The following is a 21821-nucleotide window of genomic DNA, read 5'->3' as shown; positions in this document are numbered from 1 at the left end:
TTCCTTCCTTCCTTCCTTCCTTCCTTCCTTCCTTCCTTCCTTCCTTCATTCTTTCTTTCTCTCTCTCTCTCTCTCTTTCTTTTTATTTCAATTTTGTATGTAAATTCTATACAAATATATCTTTATATCTATATAAACTAACATATATATGTGTGTATATATATGCATTTCTTTAAAAATACTTTGTTTCTTGCATGCAAATATTGTGTATCTGGTCATACTTTTCCATGTGAAATTTATATAATACTTGGCCATTTATAAATCAAATGCAAAAGGAAATAGACTTGACCATACTGAGTGTACTTATCTTTTATACTTATAAGAAACTTTTGTGTAGTTTTTACATAAAGCTTTCCATGCCAGACCTTTTTAAAGTATTTGCAAGCATTCATACATTTATATTAGTGGTTTCTAGTACTGGAAAAACATAATTCATTGGTGAACAGCATATGTGGTCGAATCTCTTTTTAATATTTCAGTATTTGGGTACAATTTAATTCAATTTGAGTGTATTTGGACTGCAGCCATTGAAAGCCATGGGGTTTCTTTGCAGGTAATCTAGAGAAGCTTTTGTCCCTTTTCACAGGGTTTGGGTATTGCTTGAGCTTCTCCATGGCAATAAATCATGCAGCATAGGGCCTGGCATGCTGTGTTGTTAGGAGCTCTGCATGATCAAAGAGCAAGTTGTGTAAATAAATAGATTTATCTCAAATAAACACAATAAAATAGAATGGATTTAATAGACATGAAATCTCTTGTAGGCTCAGTGGCCAAATTCTGTGTAAAGGCTCAGAATCACAATAGAGAGCAGAATAGAAGGCATGCCATCTACTGGGTCAGAGAGCCAACACTTGCAATTTATTTACAAATAAATGTGTACATCATAAATTGTTCACTTCTCTAAAGATAAATTGAGACTCAATTTGACAAGCATTTCTTAATTTACATCAGAGGCATATTTTTGTTTCTCTGAAGTTTTTTTTTTTTTTTTTTTTTTTTTTTTTTTTTTTTTGTATGTAGTCGTGGCAAAATTGCTTTCCTGCATTAGAAAGCAGTTAACCTGCGGTGGCTCTCATCAAAATATGATTTTATTAAAGTAACATATCACAAAAATTTCTTACATCTGTCTTTTCCTACTGAGTTTCAGATCTTGTATCTTTAATATTAAAAGAAATATTTTATTACTACTGCTATGATGTTGGCTGCACTTACGCGTTTTAAGAGTTAATATGTTATAGTGATTAAGAGTTTAGTTTCTAGAGTTAGGGACTTTTCAAATTCAGTTCAAGTCTCCACCACTGTATAGCCTTTTGACATTGACACATTATATAACGTCCTCTATAAAGGGAAATCAAGAATCAAAAGTGGGGGCACCTGGGTGGCTCAGTCAGTTAAGTGTCTGACTTCAGCCCAGGTTATGAAGTTCCTATGCTTCCTGGGTTCGAGCCCCACGTCAGGCTCTGTGCTGATGGCTCAGAGCCTGGAGCCTGCTTTGGATTCTGTGTCTCCTTCTCCCTCTGCCCCTCCCCTGTTTGCACTCTGTCTCTCTGTCGCCCAAAAATAAATATTAAAAAAAAAAGACTCAAAACTACCTCATAGAATTTTGTGAGGATGAACTGGGTTATTACATGTAAACAATTTTGCATGCCACCTAGAACACATTTGGGGAGGCTGTTCTGTATGACTGTCTCATGTGTCTACACGTCTTCTGAGCAAGAAGCATTGACATGCCTGTCTAAACCATAGGTCAGAGATAGGATAGATAGAGATACATTGAACCATGGATCATAGAGATCGAAATTCCCCTTCCTGAAACAGGAAACATATATTTATTTTTGTTTAGCATTTAATAAAGATAATGTCTCCACCCTGGGGAAAGATCCAGCATGTCTGCTAGGAGCGAGCTTTAAAACAAAGGGTTTTCTAAGTTGGGATTACTCAGTATATGTATGGCTGTCCAGCGTACCCACAAGCTATTTCACATGGTCCCCATCACACTTGTGAGGCAAGGGTTACTAATGGGAACATGAAACTCATGCTGCCTGATATATCCTGAGTAGTTATGTCTTTTGTCTCTGAATTAGGAACCCTATGTTTTATGCTACCATTTATAAAAACCTCATGAGCAGGTGGACTTGGCTTACAAGAAGGGTAAGATCTTAAATCCTTCATAGTTACTTGATTACATAATTCACAATCAATAAATATTTGCTGCTGTTAGTATTATTTACTTAAAGAAGTCATTGTAGGGACTCCTGGGTGGCTCAGTTGGTTGAGCGTCTGACTTCAGCTCTGGTCATGATCTCACGGTTTGTGGGTTTGAGCCCCAAGTCAGGCTCTGTGCTGACGGCTCAGAGCCTGGAGCCTGCTTCAGATTCTGTTTCCTTCTCTCTCTGCCCCTCCCCTGCCCACGGTCTGTCTCTCTCAAAAATAAATAAACATTAAAAAATTAAAAAAAAAAAAAAAAAAGAAGTCATTGTAAAAATCCCAACACTGTCACAACCAATAGAAAGCCAATTGGCAAAAATAACTCTATAGCAATCCATTTAATATTTGTTTTCTTTCTTTTTTTTTTTTTTTTTATGAATGAGACAGGGCTTAGGTTAAAATACTTTTTAATGTTTGTTTATTTTTTGAGAGACAGAGAGAGAGCACAAGTTGGGGAGGGGCAGAGAGAGAAGGAGACACAGAATCCGAAGCAGGCTCCAGGCTCCGAGCTGTCAGCACAGAGCCTGATGCGGGACTCAAACCCACAAACCGTGAGATCATGACCTGAGCCGAAGTCGGACACTTAACCAACTGAGCCACCCAGGCTCCCCTACACAGGGCTTAGGTTAATCAGACTATGGTCTAGCTATTTGGATCCTTCATCTAAATATGGATTTATTTCCATAGATGATTTCTATGTTGAAAATGAAGTTATGTGTGTTTAAAAGAATTAATTAATATGGTGGCTAGCCACTACCTTCTAAACTCCCTAGGCGTAATTTATTCAAAAGAAAATGGAAAAAAATGGTTTATAAACTTTTGGAAATTGGATCACTGATTTTCATGTTAGTAGCAAAATGAAACTTCTTGCCATATCAAATCTTTTTTAGACTCTACATAGAAAATATGCCAAAACGATATAATTATATGTGAGAGTCCATTTTATTACTAGAATTTGCTTAGAGCCATTCAAGCCATTGAATTAGAAAAGCAAGGCTGTTTTGATTGATAGAAAAGTTGAAAACTAGGGCTTATAAGTAAGAAATGTTAATCTTTTAAAATTTTGTTTTAATCTTTATATTTGAGAGAGAGACAGAGTGTGAGCAGGGGAGAAGCAGAGAGAGAGGGAGACACAGAATCTGAAGCAGGCTCCAGGCCCTGAGCTGTCAGCACAGAGCCTGACCCCGGGCTCAAACTCACGAACTGTGAGATCATGACCTGAGCCGAAGTCGGACCCTCAACCAACTGAACCACCCAGGCACCCCAGAAATGTTAATCTTATATTAACTTCAGTCTCCAAAGTATCATTTTGCCTTGTTTTATTTTTAGGAAATTGAAAAGAAAAATACTTTGAGTACCAAAATGTAAATAATAACCTGTAATAAGTGTTTAAAGACCACACTTAGCAAACTCGGGACATTCTTCAATTAAATAGGAATAGTTTAAGCAGCTTTATCCTGAGGTCTCTAGAGTACTTAACTGGAAAATAGAGTGAATTAATGATTACCCTTGCATTACTTGGTATAAAACATGGTTGCTATTTTATTTTTCCTATTGTTTTAAAAGTATTTAGGGGCGCCTGGGTGGCGCAGTCGGTTAAGTGTCCGACTTCAGCCAGGTCACGATCTCGCGATCCGTGAGTTCGAGCCCCGCGTCGGGCTCTGGCCTGATGGCTCAGAGCCTGGAGCCTGTTTCCGATTCTGTGTCTCCCTCTCTCTCTGACCCTCCCCCGTTCATGCTCTGTCTCTCTCTGTGCCAAAAATAAATAAACGTTGAAAAGTATTTAAGATATCTTCTAAATGAAATGAAGGACATAACTTACTGATTCTCCAAAGCCCCAAGTGTCAGCAGAATATATTTGAAAATCTACTGTGCCATTTCAAGTGTGCGGGAAATATTCGAGTTGCGTTTCCTTTTGGGGGTGCTGGAGCTGCATACTTTCAGATTCTGCCTGGGTTCCCAGTTCTCTTGGGTCATAACTCTACTGTTAGGCTCACTCAGTTGCCTCATCGACACTGCTTCTTTGCTTCCTGTATGTAGCTAATTTTAAACTTGTGTTAGAGGATTCCTAATGTCTTATCAAAATTTAAAATGCTGTAATGGGGTAAAAGGAAAAGAAAATAGAAAACCATATAAAAAGATACTAAAAAAAAAAAAAAAACAACACTAGGGAGTAGAGCTGAGTAGAGGGAGGAGGGGCAGAATATATCCTGGGGAGTTGATTTAGGGAAAAATATCCAGTATCAGAAGAGCATACCACTGGAAGCATCTCCCCCACCCCCAATTGTTTCTCTCATCAACTAAACATAACTTATGTTTTGCCTGTTAATAAGTGTTTGTTACGGATTCATGATTGATGACCGTTACATTTATAGCTCTGCTCATTGTATGAAAGTTACATTCCGTCGGATCAAAAGTTAACCAACTAAACCAACTAAATGGCGCTACCCCCACGGAAATAATTATGTTATAGTTTTGCCGTAGAACACAGTCTTCTTGCTTGTTCAGCCCATAACACAAGTCCCGTAACTGCTGCGTCTCCCTGGGGGGTTGGTATGGCACTTCATCTGCAGCCACTTTCCCACCAGAGGTGAACAACCGCTCCAGGCAGTTGTCAGGATTTCTGCAGTTTAAATCTGAATCTTTCACAAGTTATCCTTTTGAGAAGAGTATAGTATGATATAATAGGAAATCCTTAAAGCATGGTCTCAGATATTTAAAGAGCTTTGACCATGACATTCAGGGCTTTAAAAATAACTGCTTCATCCCTTTATATATTATCCAGTTAGTTATTTGGCCTGAGTTGGAGATATTGTGATAAGAAGCATAGGGAGGACAGACTCTCCAGCTTTCCCATGACTACTGTTTGAGGATGTGCTCTTTTATTTTCATTAGAGTCCAGTCTAGAATCATAGATGCTGCATTTTTCTGCTATATGTGGGAAGTTGGAGGTGTAGTGACAAAAAGAAAGCAAATTCAACCATACACAGTATGGTGACAACGATACTTAAGAGAGATAATCTCTTCCAGATCTATTGATGTATAACCAACAATCCATATTTATTGGTATAAGGCAACAACCTTTATTATGTTCACAGTTTCTATGGATGAGGAATCAGACAGGAGGACCCAGAGGGCATGGCTTGTCTCTGCTTCATGTTTCTGGAGCTGCGTAAGGGAAGATATGAAACGCTTGAGGTTTCCTAACTGGTTACTAAAATTATCTGAAGACTCCTATATCTGAGTTGAGGTTCATACATCTAGAAGGCTGCACTCAGCTGGACCCCTATCAGTACATGCCATACGTCCCCTCTCCATGTGACTTGGGCTTTGTTACAAGAAGACAGTTCATGGATTTACATGGTGGCTCAAGTCTCAATGAGCAGAAAGTTGCATAGCCTTGCGAGACCCAGTTTTCCAAGTCACGGTATTGCTTCTGTGTACGCTGTTGCTCAAAACCAACACAAATCTGCCCAGGTCCAAGTGGGCAATACATAGAATCCACTTAACCTTATGGCAGGACTGATACAGAATTCATGTGAAAGCTGTTACCAAATCTAGCTTTAAGATAAAAAGGGTTATCTTACTAACGACTTAAAAATATAGCAATCTATATAATATATAGCAATCTCCAGCTAATTTGGAGGTAAGTCAGTATTTTCCTTTTGTCTGTAAATACCTCACAATGAAGGAACATCTTAAGCATTTTAATGATACCAAGAGGACATATAATGCTTTTTTGGCTCAGATTTTTGATTCCTTAATAATTGCTCATGTATTCTTCATGGGAATAATAGTAAAATAAATGTTTCAAAAGCTAGTAAAATTAAACACAGAGAGTATATACAAATTTCCAAGGATGAAAGAACAATTTCCAGGTAGAGAAATAAGACTCAAACCCACCGAAGTATTTGGCATCTCAGTGATTTTACATTTCTTTTCTGTTACAAGTTGACCAGGATCTGGTTAATAACAGAGAGGACTTTTAGGAGGCTTTTTAAATCAAAAACATACATCTGACAGGCTCAAATATATAATATTAAGCTGCATGATAGCATTTGATGCTTACCTGACAGGCTTTCTCTACTGTAATATCCACAGAATTTTTAACTAAAAAAAAGTTTGTTTCTATATTTAGCATTTGTGAACATTTTGATCATTTTTTAAAAGCACCATTTTGTAGCAATTTCAAACTCATTTAGCCATATCACAACCTGATGGAGAAGTGTTAATACTGTTCCAGTTCACCGAGCAAAAGCAGAATATATATGAAACATGAAGGGAACAATAAATCATTTAATTTATATTCCTCTATTAGAATATTTCATCAGAAGTTCATCTTAAAGGGGTGGGAATAGTTACTCGCAATGAAAACTACTCTCCTTGCAAACTGAGATTAGTTGCGACAATTCACTGAGAGAGGAAAAGTTTACCTGTGAAACTGTTCATTCAGTAATACTTCCCATCTTCCAATTCTGATGTTAGTATTGTCCTTCTTCCTTAGTATACGCCAGAGAGAAATGTGAGGGACCTTTACTCAAGCCAGTGGTTTTCAAACACCTTGGTCTCCGGACCTTTTTTTTTTTTTTTTTTTAACTAGCTCTATTAAACATTCTCGAAGGCTCTAAACAGCCTTACCTTGTATGGGCTTTATTTGTTGATGTTTACCATATCAAAAAATAAAACAAATTTTTTATGAGAATTTCTCTCCTCATACTTTATTACCAGCATTGTTTTTATTTTTTTTCTTTGCCATTATAAGTGAAAAACATCATGTAGATTTCATTGTATTATGACCGAGGTTGCATGTCTTTTCGTAAGAGTTTGCATTTCTTTTGTGGTGAAATCTTTATATTCTTTGCACAACTGTATATTGAGTTTTGCATTTTTCCTTTCAGAAATTTTATGTTTCAAGGTAATTTGTCACTGAGATGAGTTGCAAAGATTCTATAGTTTGTCTTTGATTTAGACTTTATGTTGTTGTTATTTATGTGTATTTTTTAATTTACAAAATTGGCTTGCCACTATTTTCATTTGTGTTTTCTAGTTTTTAATTGCAATGTTCTTTCTGACTTAAAATCATGAAAGACCCTCCTGTTTTTTTTTTTTTTTTCAAGGGCATTGTGTATATCTAAATGTTTGTGCTTTCCAAAATTTACTTTTGTATCATGTTTGAGGTAGTAATCTCATTACATTTTTTTCTAGATGACCAAAAATTGTCACAATACAATTTTTGAATGCTTTAGCTTTTTCTTGTCGCTTTGGAATGGTACTTTTGCCTTGCACTAAATCCCCTCGTGTGTGTATAGGTGTGTGCATGAGTTCACTTTGTTCTCTGCCTCTTAATTTCACAGGTGAGAAAACTAACATTATATGTTTTATCTAATATGTATTATTTGGTAAAGAGCAGTTAATGTGAATACACTTTGGGTGGATGGTGATTTTAGAGAAGATTGTGGTGGTGACAGAAACAATGTTAACTGTGCATCTGGGACCCAAATTCCTGCCTCTTAACATCCTTTCTACAAGTCATACTTGTTCACCACAATGTACCTAACCAGTTGTCCTTTCTTTTTCTTAGTGCTTCTTCAAGATAATTCACATGATTAGTTTGCTTGCAAATGCTTTACATCTGAATTATCTAATGAAAATCAAAGGTGAATTAGAATTTTCTATAGGAGATCATGATTTATACCTCAGAAGTTTCAAACGTAATAAGATTTTAAGTAGTGAGTTCTATTATGCCATACGTTATAGTATAGAAAACAGTATTTTCTAATGCTGTCTCTGCAATTACTTCAAAATGGGTTTTGAGAGGTAAAATATACCTATGAAGTGATCTACAAATGCAGAATCTGCCATTTACTAGGCTTCATTGTTCATTTATACTATAGAAATCACTATTTTCTGTGTAACTGAAAAGGGAAGAGAGGTAACACGGATAGAGACACTTTAATATGTTTGGTGTTTTTAGAGGTTTATTTCTTCATTCGCCATTTGTTTCCATTTGTCCATAGGAAAACATAACCCAGAAAGCACATTGCAAGTCTATACTTTGTACAGTTGTCTCCTTTCTTTATATTCTTACCACCATTTTTTGGCTCATTTTGGATCAGCACTCCCATCACGTATTCAAAGTAGAAAGGAGAACCCCCTCTTACATCAAACCATTTGACATCTGTAAAAATTTAAATAGAATAACAGGTCCACCACGATAGACCAAAAACTTTATTTACATGGTGCTTTTGAGATCTCTTTCTACTTTCTCAAGAAATGGTCTAATTTTGATTAGGCAATTATAAAAAAAAAATAAATGTCTCGCCTCATTTATTTAATTATATAATTTTTAAATTAGATATTTACTATCTTTTTTGTAGTGGTTTTGTTTTGTGCTTTGTTTTGTTTTTCAGGACATAGAAAGCACAGCTATTAATGCATTCCTGAACATACAAATGCAACCTCTCCATTCATCTGTGTCTCTGAGTCTTGATACATTGGGGCAAGACCCAAAGCACACGTCATGATGGATTATGTTTACTAATGCACAAATAAATTATTGTGCCCTGTGTTGCCTGAATTTTCCCCAAGATTCTGTGTAAGATAACAGAGATTTAAAACCTCGTTTCTCCTATAGCAAATAATGAACTGTGATAACATAGTGTTATAAAATCTAATCAGCAAACGCTAAGTCATTGTTTAAAGATAAACGTGGATTCAGCTATCTGAGAGTGTATCGACTTTCAATAGTTGAATTGTCATATTAAAAGTTACTCATTTTCTGAAGTTGTTCCATTTAAACATCAGAAATCAAGAGTGACACTGACATATATTGGCTGTATATTTGCATCCTTGTACACATGAAAGTTTCCCTCAGTGTATAAAATTCTCTGCATTTGATGGATGCTGCTAGAATGTTAAGACAAACATCATTTTAGAGACATATAATTCTACTTTCCTATAGAATTATGAGCTCCTGAAGACAGGATTTCTCTTTCTTCCATATCTCACTTCTTTCCTTCAGCTGCCCAAGAATTACTAGCTATTAGTACTTGCCCACTGTAGAGGCTTAATTCAATGTTATTTTGAGTTATATCAAGGCGCTAAATATTAAACATGGAATTTGGGGCCACATTATATAATGCTTTATGGTTTAGCTTGTGTTTTTAGACTATCAACTTGTATACTTTTTTAGGCATTGAGGAAATGTGACCATAAATAATGTAGTGTGTTCTTCCTTTAAAGACCTTGCAATAAGTTCTTGCCTGAATATGGTGTCTATTAATGCACATCTGCATCCATTAACTCTTGTTGACCCATGAGAGATAAACTGAATGAATATCACTTGCTGCCTTTATGTAGAAGTTGCACCTCAGAGAGCTGAAACAACATTTTCCAAGTCTTGGGCCCATTAAGTGGGGACTCAAGAATGTGAAAGCAACCTTTTAAAATCTCACCCTAAAGTCGTTTCTATTCTTCTAGACTGTTTCAGTTTGGACGCTGAGCTCTCCAGTTGCTTAAAGTAGGTTAAATCTTCAGGATCATGATTCTAGAAGAAGATGCAAATATGATTTTTAAGTCCTCAAAGCCAGGAAAAAAAAGGGGAGGGGGAGGGAGGGAGGGAGAGGGAGAGAGAGGGGAAGGGAAAGGAGAGGAGTACAGGCCAATGGGAGGAAAAAAGCCCAGAATATATTTGACACAAAAGAGTGACCATTAAAGTTTAGAGAAAAGTGGATTCCAAACATTGTATATAAATTTTTTTAATCCAAAATTTGTGAACTCTTAAAAAGGAAATAATTTTTAGAAATCACCACGAATCAGTTGTATCAAACTGGAAAAAAAATGTTATCATGGAACTAATAAAATGAACTTGAAATGTAGACATGATATATGTTTATTTTAGTAAAGAAGTTGACAGATTTTCTCCAAATAATCTGGGGACATTCTAAGAAAGAACGGATTGCACTAATCATTAATTTATACTACTTTAATAGAATTTTTGTAGAAGACTGCTTATAGGAACAGTGCCATTTTGATTAACATGTGCATGTTGCACAGCTCTATACTTGGCATTGGCTGTGAAAAACAGAATTCTTAGCAGAGAATTCTGTTGAAACCATGTATATAAAATATCCAAGTTAACAAAAGTTGCTAGGTTTATCTTATATTTTGGATGACAAGATAAAAAAATTTAAATGCCCTTCACAGACTGGAATGATTGCAGTAAGTTAACAAAAATAAAATTGCATAAGAATAAATGTGAAATCCTGATTTAAAAAATATTGGGTGTCTTCTAAGTTTCAGGCACTATTACAAGGACTTGGACTACATCAGTGACATATAGTGACAGCTATCCTTGCATTAAAGAGTGATGGATCTTATAGTCTACTTGGGACACACAATAAATAATAGGTATAGCATATAGTATTTTCAAGGTGATAGGTATGTACATAGGGAAAATTTAATAAAGAACAAGGGGATGGGAATTGGCCTAAGAGAGACTATGGAGCTGTGGGCTGCAGTATTAAGTACCTGGGTCAAGAGGTGTCTCATGAAAAGGTAAGAATTGATCAAGAACCAGGATGAGAGGAAGGAATAACCTATGCAGATATCCAAAGGGAATATTTTCCAGCAGAGGGATAGCTAGAGCTAGGCTAAGGGAAGGGATGCAAGTCTGGTACATTTCAGCACGTGGAAGGAGGCATGTATGATGGGTGTGGAGTACATGAGAGGGATCATAGAAAGACAGGAGGTCAGCTCCTGGAGCGCCCTGTAGACCTGCATAAAGGACTTTTGGCTTTTGATGGCTTTCCACTGAGGAATGGTATAATATGACTGATGGTTAAAAAGGGCCCCTGTTACTGCTGTGTTAAGATTAGATAGCAGAAGGGGACACAACAGAAGCAGGAAAATTCCTTAGGAAGCCAATGTGGGGTGTGAATGAGAGATCAGAGGTGATTAAACGTGAATGCATCCACAGTCATTCAGAAGTTTAAAATAAGGAAATGAGTAATTTGTGGAGTAAAATCAAGCAGTGGTATGACTTGTAAGTTTCATGAAAGTCGAAAACAAAAGTTCTGTTAACGGATGTAAGAGAGGATAGATTATTTATGGATTCCTACCTACAATCTGGACATTGGACCAAGCACTTAATAAATAGTAAATATCTCCTCTGAAAAAAATATATCCAATGAAGAAGTTAAGAGAAAATTCTTTAAAGAAAACTGAAAGGTATCTGAAAACTGATACACACACACACATACACACACACACATATGTATATATTCATATATATGTGAATATAAATATTAAATGGTTCATGTAGTAGGCTGTCTTAATACAGTTGAAATGTTAATATTTCAGTTTCTTTAAAAAAGTAATATATTTTCTCAAGTGAAGAATTGTACAAAAAGCAGATACGAGACATATATGAATAGTGCAGTCCCAAGAGGAAGGTCCCAGGCTGCTTTGGGAAACAGTGAAAATTTGAAGTGACCATCAAATCTTAAACATCCCTCTCAGGTATGTTATACAGAGGATAATTTGAGAATTAGTACTAGTTTTTCAGGTTGCTTCCCTCACTGGTATTCAGTGATTTGCATCTTCTACGACTGTAGGAATTTGGGAAATAATCATGGTCAGTCTTTCTCAAAGTTTAATTATGTGCGGCCCTCACAGACCCGCCTTGATTCCCCTGCCACCAATGACACCACTTACCATCTGCTGGGGTCAAAGGCTGAGACCCTCCACACTCTCATCATGCATTCCACTGCATCATGACGTGTGAGCATTCTCTTCGCCAGTTTTCCCAGGAAACAACCCATGGATTACAAAAAGGCCAAACATTGCCAACTCCAGTTGTGAAAATTGGAATCCCCTTTGAAAATTGCAGGATTTACCATTTGAGAGTTCTAAGAAGGAAGTTTGGCGAACAAAAAAGGCAGGAAATGAAGACAGTATTTGGGGCAGTTGGAGCTTCAGAAAAGGTCAAATTTAATTGATAGAAAAGAGGGTAGCCGAAGCAGGTTGTGGGTGCAGACACCTGAGAGCGGAGTGGTCTGAGGGCTCACACCCGGTAAGGGGAAGAATTTAAAACGCTAATTAAGGAGGAAGGTCCAGGAAAATGACACCACTGAGAAATGAACTGGGGAAGACCATGGAAGATACAGTACTTTTTAAAAGAAAATTAATAAAGGAGACTCTAAAGGGACCAGGAAATCAAAAGCTGCCTCAGGCAAAAATACTAATTTTTATTTTTTTCTTAAAAGCAAGCAATATGTAACAGTGCAACATCAAAGTTGCCCTTACCACTGATTTTCTAAGAGGGTGTTTACTGCCCTTTCTAACACGGATGCTTCTTTTCTTATGGGCTTCTGTGACATAGGTCATAGAAGTAATTTTCATTAGTCCCTGCAGGTAGGAGAAAAGAAGTAAGAGAATAGTAGGTGGGAAGCAATTTCAACAGTATGACCATGAAAAAAAAATTGAGTGACCATCTACTTCTATAATATTCATTTTTGACAGAAAATGTGGTTGTTTTTGTGTGAGTATTTCTTTCCAGATGTATTGATTCTCGTTATTAGGAAACATTGACTTGAAGTTGTGTTTTGTTTCTTGTAACAAAATGTGATTCTTGAACCCTGTCCTCAAATAAGCATAATATTTAAATTGCTTTTATTATTTCTGACATTCTTCTCTATCTCACTAGCTATCCATTTGTATTTTTATCTACTTTTGCCAACAACGAAAACACACACACACACACACACACACACACACGCACACGCACAAAGTATTTAGTAGTGTGTGCATATATTTGGATGGATGGATGTACCCAAATATGAAAATATGCAAACATTGCATTGCCTCACCTATTAATGTCATGCTAATTGCATTTTCCTACAAGGAGCGTAGGGGTCACTTACTAAGTGTACAGGCACACACTCCTAACTTTCTTGTTATCTTTATCTTTTTGCACTGCCATTCACTCATTCTGATTCTCTAATTTCAGACCTCTCATTCTGATTCTCTAATTCTCAGGTTGTGACCATGATAGAAAGTCTAGGAAAAGTCAAGGTCACTGAAGATCCAGAACCCTGGGAACTTGTTAACATTGGCCAATAAAAATCTCTTTGTAATTCTTTTCTATTGCAAATAAAATCTCTCCCTCTTGCTTCTCAAGAACATAATAACTATTTCAGCAGATACATTTATTTGTATTTTTATTCCTTCTAAAATCAGAAATTTCATAAGAAACTTGGGACAGCCATTATAGTTTTTTTATCTTTTCACTTAAATTATTCATATTTTAAAATATCCTTTTAATAGTGACTAATATAATAAGAATGTAATTCTTGTACAGAATACAAAAGGATCTTGTGCATACACACAATACATCAATTTCTGCTTTTAAAAATTCAGTACCTCTTTTCTGTCATTCTTCTCGATTCCTTCTTTCTTTCCACTGTGATGGGCAAAAGGGATTGATTTTCTTTAAATTACTCATATTCTTCCTGCCACTTTCCTGACCAAATGCTTCAAAGGCTCTCCACTATATCTAAGAAATGTCTGAAATCCTTTGGCTGGCATTCAAGCTCTGTGAAAGGCATCAGACCCAGCTAATTCCTCAGGCTCAGGGTCCAATCTTCCCCTTAAAGTATCCTCATGGCCCACTGTCTTCTCACTTCTGCTCTCATAACACTGAGCACTTTCAGCCTTCCTTCTTGCCTACTGCATTTCACGTGATCCCATTAATTCTACAGACTGAGCTCAGACACATCTCTTGTATGCAGTTTTTCGTCATTCTTTGGTGCTTCGTTATCTTTCCCATAGCATCTGTTGTCTGTAAATTCAGAACACAGAAGAAGCATTAGCAAGATAATTCACCTCTTCTTTCTTCCCTTACAAATGGCATAATATTTCCAGGGGTGATGGGGAGAGCTGAAAATAGAGAAACTGTGAGACGATCTCTAAAATTTGTTTCAGTCAGAAAATACTTTGAGTTTATTCTCTAAGTTTGATGCTATTCCCAGCCCACTCCAGTCTAGCATCTGGCCTCATCCCTACACTGCAGTGATTCTGTTTAAGGTGACCATGTCCTCCAGGTGACTAAATCCATGGTACTTTTCAGTTTGCAGCCCCCTTAATCTGTTAGAGTCTCACACACTGGTGTATCTGTCTGCCTTCTTCCAGAAAACTTCATGTGAAGTCAACGAACGTGCCCCCTCCTTTGCACCTTCCTCCGTGGCTTCTCCGTTTCAATCAGCTTTGCTCTCAGAGAGCTTTTAAATGTTGTGGATCCTTAACAACCAGAGGATCCTGGGTCTCTTGTTTTCTTACTCCCTGCTCTCTTCCTGAAAAGTCTCACACATGCCTTTAACCATGACCTAGAATCGATGAGTCCTAAAGCATATGTCTAACCCAGACCCCTTCTCTGGATTGCAGAGCCTTAAATCTAGCAGCTCAGGCTGACCCCACTACTTAGAATCTCAAAGGCAGCTCAAGTTCCACCACATCTGGAATGTGGTTCTCCCCCCAGCGCCCACCAACCTAAATATATAGGCTCTTCCGTGGTTCCTTTTGTCTAAGACATCTATTACGCTGGCAGGTTCTCTAAAAATAAACGCTTGGCAATGCACTCCCTCCTCTTACATTTGGTTCATCTCCTCTATGGGTGTTGTTTTTGCTTGGATCACTACAACAAACTACTATAGACCAAGTAGCATACAGAATGTTTACTTCTCAAGGTTCTGGACACTGGGAACTTCATGGAGGTGGCAGCAGATTTACTTCTGTTGAGAGACCTCTTTCTGGCTTGCCAACAGCTGCCTCCTTGCTGTCCTCAGGTGGCATGGAAAAAGTGAACCCTGGTGTCTTCTTCTCTCATAAGGACACCGTCTCATCATGGTGGCCCCATCCTCATGATCTCACCTAAACCTCATTACCTCCCCAAAGTCCTTCTCCCAAACATTATTATATTAGGGGTGAGGTCTTTAACCTATGGATTTTGAAGGTACATTGAGTCCCTAACAGGTGTTATCTCCTAATGATCTCTGGAATCTGTTTTCTTCTCTGTATCTTCCAGCAGTACACTCTTTCAAAGCACCATCTTTTTTATTTTGGACTCATAACCCCCTCCCCATTTCTTGTTACACTAAGAGAATGAAGACATTTTTAATAAGAATATGCATAGAATTGTCACTGAGAATTGTCACTGTTTGGGGCTAAGAACATAATCTAAAAGATGGGGTGGAGCTGGCACCCAGTAGGGCTCCAGCTCCTGTCCCTGGCTGACTTCCCCTCCCCCACCTCTTGCTCTTTCAAGAGTCAGCCACAATAGCTTTCCTTCAGTTGCTTAACGCTTACAGGAGTTTGATAATGTTCTACCTCTACCTGGCATGTTTCCTCTGTTTCCAGTCTGTTTACCTGGTAGGTATCTACTTGTTTTTATCACATCAGCTGAGATGTCACATCTGAATGAATGCTGTCTCCAGACCAGAGTAAATCGTCCTTCCTATATTTCCACTGTACATTTTTCCTCTGGAATTTTGAATATTTTAGACAACAATATGATGATTATTGGGTTGATATCTGTCTATACCCCACTGCCCAGACTATCGGATCCAAAAGAGCAGTGTCTTGGCACATGTTTTGTTTCCAAGTCTAGAACCCACCATGTAACTTACTCAAATACTTCTGAGTAAATCGTTATATTATGTGCTGCCTTCAGACATGTTTACATCCTTATTTGACTTTTGTAGTACAATATATTCTTAGAGTGCTTATGTTGACTCGGAGTTTCTTTGCCATCATGTCTATAAAGCTTATTAATTATTAATGTAAGTAAAGAGTATTGATTGCCTAGAAATATCTCTGACCATATCCATTTGTGTATCCATAATAAGTGAACTTACATACGACGGTGCAGCTGTGATAGTCGAATTCTGAAGATAGAAAAAGCAAAAAAAATTCCCACAACATCAGTTCATAATACAGAGTTTAATGGAGCACAGGCCACTGTTGCTGCTTCCTTAAGGAAAATGTGCTTGTTTTCACTTTGGGGTAATCTAAACCTGGATAGAGTCATTTTTATTCAGGTAGCTGAGACACTTTAAAAAGAATGATTGTGGTGTTGCTAACTAATTTGGGTTCCGGTTCACTAGGATGTATTTCATAGTATATTGTATTTCCTCAATAAATGTAAATAACACCAATTTGCAAGCAGTACTTTTTATATTTCCCCCTTATCACATCCCATTTTGACCACAGTTGTTGAGCAACAGAGGGACTGATTTATTTCCTGAGAAGAAATAAACCATCCACGTTTTGAAGGTCAACCGATACTTTAGCAGAAGAGAAAATCTATTTCACGGACCCCTAAAGGTGGTTGACCACAGCAAAAAAGAACTCACAGACTGCACGGAAGTCACTGGTCATGTATACAAGAGAAAAGGCAAATGGCATATGATTTTGGCACATATGAAATGACACATATTTTAAGTTCTATAATATAGTAATTGCCTGTGAAAGAAAAACAGGAGAGGGTACAAGGCATCCTCACACCATGTGTATTTTATTTGGGTTATTGAATCTATTGTGTATTTATTGTCACATAATTTTGGGTGGGAGGATATATGCATCTGCTATCAGTTTGTAAAGATAGATGATAGTTGGAAATGATATTCTTGCTGTTACGATGACCATTTCAGTGAAGGCAAATTTAAAATAGGCACCAAATAGGTTTACATTTGTTTTTGGTTAGTATCCTTTTTTGCAAACCTGGAGTAAATGATAATGCAAGAGAATACTAACTGCACCAACAGACATCAACACTTCTGTGTTTTTTATTATTTATTTGGTTATTATTACTTTTTTTTTTTCTCTTTGATGTGTTGGATATCTTTGGCATAAGATTTCTAATGCAATAATAATTAAAATGTAACATTGAGGCATCTGGGTGACTCAGTTGGTTAAGCCTCTGACTTTGGCCTAGGTCATGATCTGACAGTTCAGGAATTGGAGCCCCACAACAGGCTCTACACTCTCACCTTGGAGCCTGCTTCGGATCCTCTGTCTCCCTCTCTCTCTGCCCCTTCCTGGCTCTCACTTGCTCTCTCTCTTTCTCTCTCTCTCTCTCTTTCTCAAAAATAAATAAACATTGAAATACAATACATAAAATGAAGTAAAATAAAATAAAAGAGTAACATTTACCAAAGAGTTTTGGTTTAACAAAAATGCAGAAAGCTCTTGCCTTGTTTCACGTACCCTTACAACCACTCTATAGATTTACTATTTAGGCAGCTGAGCTACTTTAAAAAAAATGGTGGAGCTGCTGCTGACTCATTTAGGTTCTGGTTCACTGAGACGGAAAGTAGAAACCACAAATTTCTCTTCTCCGCACGATGATAATTCTCATTTTGTAGTTAACAAAGCTAATGTTTCTGAGGTGAAGAGATATGTCCAACATAGCAGCATGGGGCTAATATGAACCCGCGTCTGACCAGCTGACGCCTACGTCTCCACTCTTACCCACCACACTTGTTCCTCTCCCTCTTAGCATAAATATTCAACCTAATAACCGAACATTAATATTTTTATTGTACTATGGATTTAGGGAAACTACTCTAGCCAGGAGATTTCAATATTAGATTTTTCATTAGTATTCAGGGCTGAGAAAATATAATTAAATTTACCACTGTAAATAATTGTCCTTATACTACTACTTACTTGGAAGAACGGGAAATCTCAGCTCGAATGAAACTAGGTCACACGACTGGCCGCTGGTTACTGCTGTCTTTGGCATGCACAAACAGTGTGCTCTATCAGGAAGAGCTGTCAATAACCTGCAAAGACGTGAATAAATTCCAGATTTCTCTTTAAACATTTCCATATCCTTCAACTGCCGCAAGGCAGACTCCTAAAATTACATGAGTCCTTGTTACAACAATAAGATTTTACTGTAGACAATATTAATGTTCTTCGTGACTACTTTTTTCTCACTATATAAAAATAATACAGAATTTTCTCCTGATTTCTCCCTGTACATACATAACTTTAGGTTAAGGTTATAAAAAATGTTCTTACTACAGAAAACATTTTTAATTAAAATTTTTATGTATGTTTAAGAAACATTTTCATTGTCAATATTAGAACTCATCGAAACAATCTTGCTTTGAGTTGTATGAGTTGAATTTCATTTCTCATTGAACATTTAGTAGTATTCTATTGACTTTTATCCCATTCAAAAAAAAAGTAATGAGCGATCAGGTACTTCTGACAGTTTTTATAGTGATAGTAAATAAGCCATGAAACAAGATTTTTGTTTCCTTACCCAAGAAGAGAAGAAGGCAAGGCAATGACTAGTCTTTCATTGTTGCTAGGATACCTCGTTGAAAAATAATAAAAGTAAATTATATATTAGACACTTCTGATGAACTCTTCCTTATCTACATTCAAAGACTATACAGCATGCATATCAAGTCACTATAATTATAAGATATTATCTCATTTTAAGTCAGAAATATAAGGATTACTCCTAAAGAACTGAATGAGTAGTAGTTGAAAATTTTGATATTTATGAATTTCAAGAAAGTGTAATAATCTCTGAACTTAGTAAATTTCCTAAGTAAAAAACCGAGGCTAAGTACAATGATATAATTTTATACCAGTTTATTTTTTTTAATATTATGTTTCTAATTTTTTTAAGATCAATTAGTTTTGGTCAAGAAATAAAGAATATTATCAGAAACTGTGGAAGTGAAAAAGAACAGTAAAAATATATCATAATTTATTTAGCTTTATAAAGTTAAATTATAATACTATATTTCTAACCAAGTACAGAATATAGTATTTGTTAATTTACAGAAACAGGTTTAGTAGACAGCATTTGTCAAATATATATAACAGTAGAATTTTAATGGAGATAACTGGATGGACTTGTATTTTTTTTTTAATTTTTTTTTCAACGTTTATTTATTTTTGGGACAGAGAGAGACAGAGCATGAACGGGGGAGGGGCAGAGAGAGAGGGAGACACAGAATCGGAAACAGTCTCCAGGCTCTGAGCCATCAGCCCAGCGTCTGACGCGGGGCTCGAACTCACGGACCGAAAGATCGTGACCTGAGCTGAAGTCGGACGCTTAACCGACTGCGCCACCCAGGCGCCCCAAGGACTTGTATTTTTAAAATACTGAAGGGAAGGTGGCCACAAAGACAAACATAAAATAATAAATTTTCTTTATTTTTTTTTATTTTGAGTTAGTAGACAATTTTGAGCAATCACCATTTTCTGTTTAAATTTCAGGCATCTTATGGTAGACCAAACACTGTTATTTATCATTAATTATTAAACATTGGAAATTTCCTTTACTCATTGATCTTTATTTATTTATAAAGTGATATATCGCCATAATTTAGTTACCAACTACTGACAGTTGGTTTATGTGAAAGCTTAGGGAAACAGACAGACTTGGACAGATGATTGTTGTATTTTGATTTCTTGTTGGTTTTGTCATTACGTTGGTCCAATCATGGATATATTTATATTCTCAAACATTCTGTATTTGATAATTGATCTTAGGGGTGCCTGGATGGCTCAATCGGTTAAGCTTCCAACTCTTGGTTTTGGCTCAGGTCATGATCTCACGGTTCATGAGTTTGAGCTCTGAATTGGAATCTGCCTTGGGATTCTCTCTCTCTCTGCTCCTTCCACACACACTTTCTCTCTCTCAAAATAAGTATATAGAATAAAAAAAAATAGATAAATGATCTTAGACTGATGCATCTTTGACCACATTTGCCATTTACATTGTATCCATGCTATTTTGAATAGGTGAGTTGGTACACTTTTCTGAATATGCTTCTCGGAAATTCGTAAGTTCGAATAGTACTTCATCGCTATCCTGTGTAAAGTCTTGGAATATTGGGTACTGTCAGTGGTTCACTTTGATAATATTTTCAATTAAAAGAAGCCTAGGATAAGGGCTTGCAAATCAGTATGCTGCCAAGTAATAGAACATCTCAGTGGTAATAATGTTGTTTAGGTTAATGAGAAATATCTCTAATAAGGACAAACTATTTTATACATTGTCTAGATGTAGATATGGTCAATTTAGAAAAGAACAAAATTTCAGTAGGTACTGTGCATGAAACTTTAAACTTTTTAACGTATATTGAACATTTAAACTTAATATTAAACCAGAAGGATCAAGGGGTAGATTGTTTATTTAAGTGTTTGTCTGCTTGCTTTGTTTTTTAATGACAGTATGAGAATGATATAAAGCCCACAGATTACATTTTTCAGTCCTATGAAATCCCTGCTCTCATAGAATTTGTACCAAGTGCTATTAATTATTTTTACATCTGATATCACTAAATATATGAGAACTATTGACATCTGGTTTTCATTTTTCAGACGATTAGCTCTTCATTAATTAATGGATTCTTTCTTCTGCTATCTCTAGGGACTATTACATTGACTATTAATTTCTGAAAACATACATTGTTGAGGAGTATGTTAATGGCTAGAGGAAGGAAATATTTCATTCATGTTTACAGATAAGTGTACTAGCTTCTGAATGTAATTATTTACAAAAAAAATACAAGTGGTATTATTAAGGATACTGAGCCTTGTTGCTTACATCTAGGATTTCCCAACTTGAAAAAGCATTTTAATAATACCAATTGCAGTAAATGCTATATAAGTCTAATTTCTGTTTGTTAGTTTTTCTCTGGATTTTCTGCTACCAGTCATTTTTAATAAGTTACAAGCCCTGTTCGATTTGAATATAGTTGATTTGTGACCTAAGATTCAACTGGTCTGTACTGACACTTCACATTGCCTTTTGAAAAAACTTTTTTTTTTTGGCATTTATTTATTTTTTCAGAGGGGGAGAGGCAGAGATAGAGTCACAGAACCTGTAGCAGGCTCCAGGCTCTGAGCTGTCAGCACAGAGCCCAACGTGGGGCTCAAACTCACAAACCGTGAGATCATGACCTGAGCCAAAGTCGGGATGCTTACCCAGCTGAGCCACCCAGGTGCGCGTTCACATTGCCTTTTTTAAGATATTAAAAATGTGTATAGAAGCAAAGAAGTAAGCCATTAGGTTTTTTAGCTTACCTATAGCTAGTGTTGACTACTGCTTTTTGATGAAAGATCAGAACAATTTTTGGAAAGTGGCTTTCATACTAAATTGCAAATTATACATATACATAGAAATCACCTAAATTTATAATAAAAGTGCTCTGGTTCTAAATGTATTATAACTCATTCCTTGTCCCATTGCCAGTATTTTTAATGAACTATTCATAAAAATAATGAATTGCAATCGTCCCCAAATGGCAAACAGGTTGTGCTCTACAAGTTCATTTGTAAGCCACTGTTAGAGTTTGGAACATATTTCCTCATAAAACCTGTGTGATGAATGTGGTTAGGACACAAAGCCAACCTGCAAGATTCTACCTAAATCAAAATGTAATTAAAATGTAGCACCAGTATTATTCTAGAACCTGGCCGTGGTTTATCCAGCTGCTTCTTTGGGAAACAGTTCCCAGTTTCTAACTTGGACATCGGAATACTTGAACTTCACCTTTCTTCTCCATGTCTCCAATCGTTCGCAG

General features: G+C 36.5%; 1 protein-coding gene across 8 annotated transcripts in view; it reads left to right on the top strand.

The window, feature by feature from the left end:
• CDH18 (cadherin 18) overlaps positions 1-21821 on the top strand; it is a 1020275-nt gene that overhangs the window by 579984 nt on the left and 418470 nt on the right. The gene's annotated exons all lie outside the window — the stretch shown is intronic.

Source organism: Herpailurus yagouaroundi, unplaced genomic scaffold, assembly GCF_014898765.1.
Source record: "Herpailurus yagouaroundi ecotype Mexico unplaced genomic scaffold, PumYag 29, whole genome shotgun sequence".
NCBI lineage: Eukaryota > Metazoa > Chordata > Mammalia > Carnivora > Felidae > Herpailurus > Herpailurus yagouaroundi.
The sequence above is the reverse complement of the archived record's forward strand: the minus strand, read 5'-3'. Positions and strand labels throughout refer to the sequence as shown.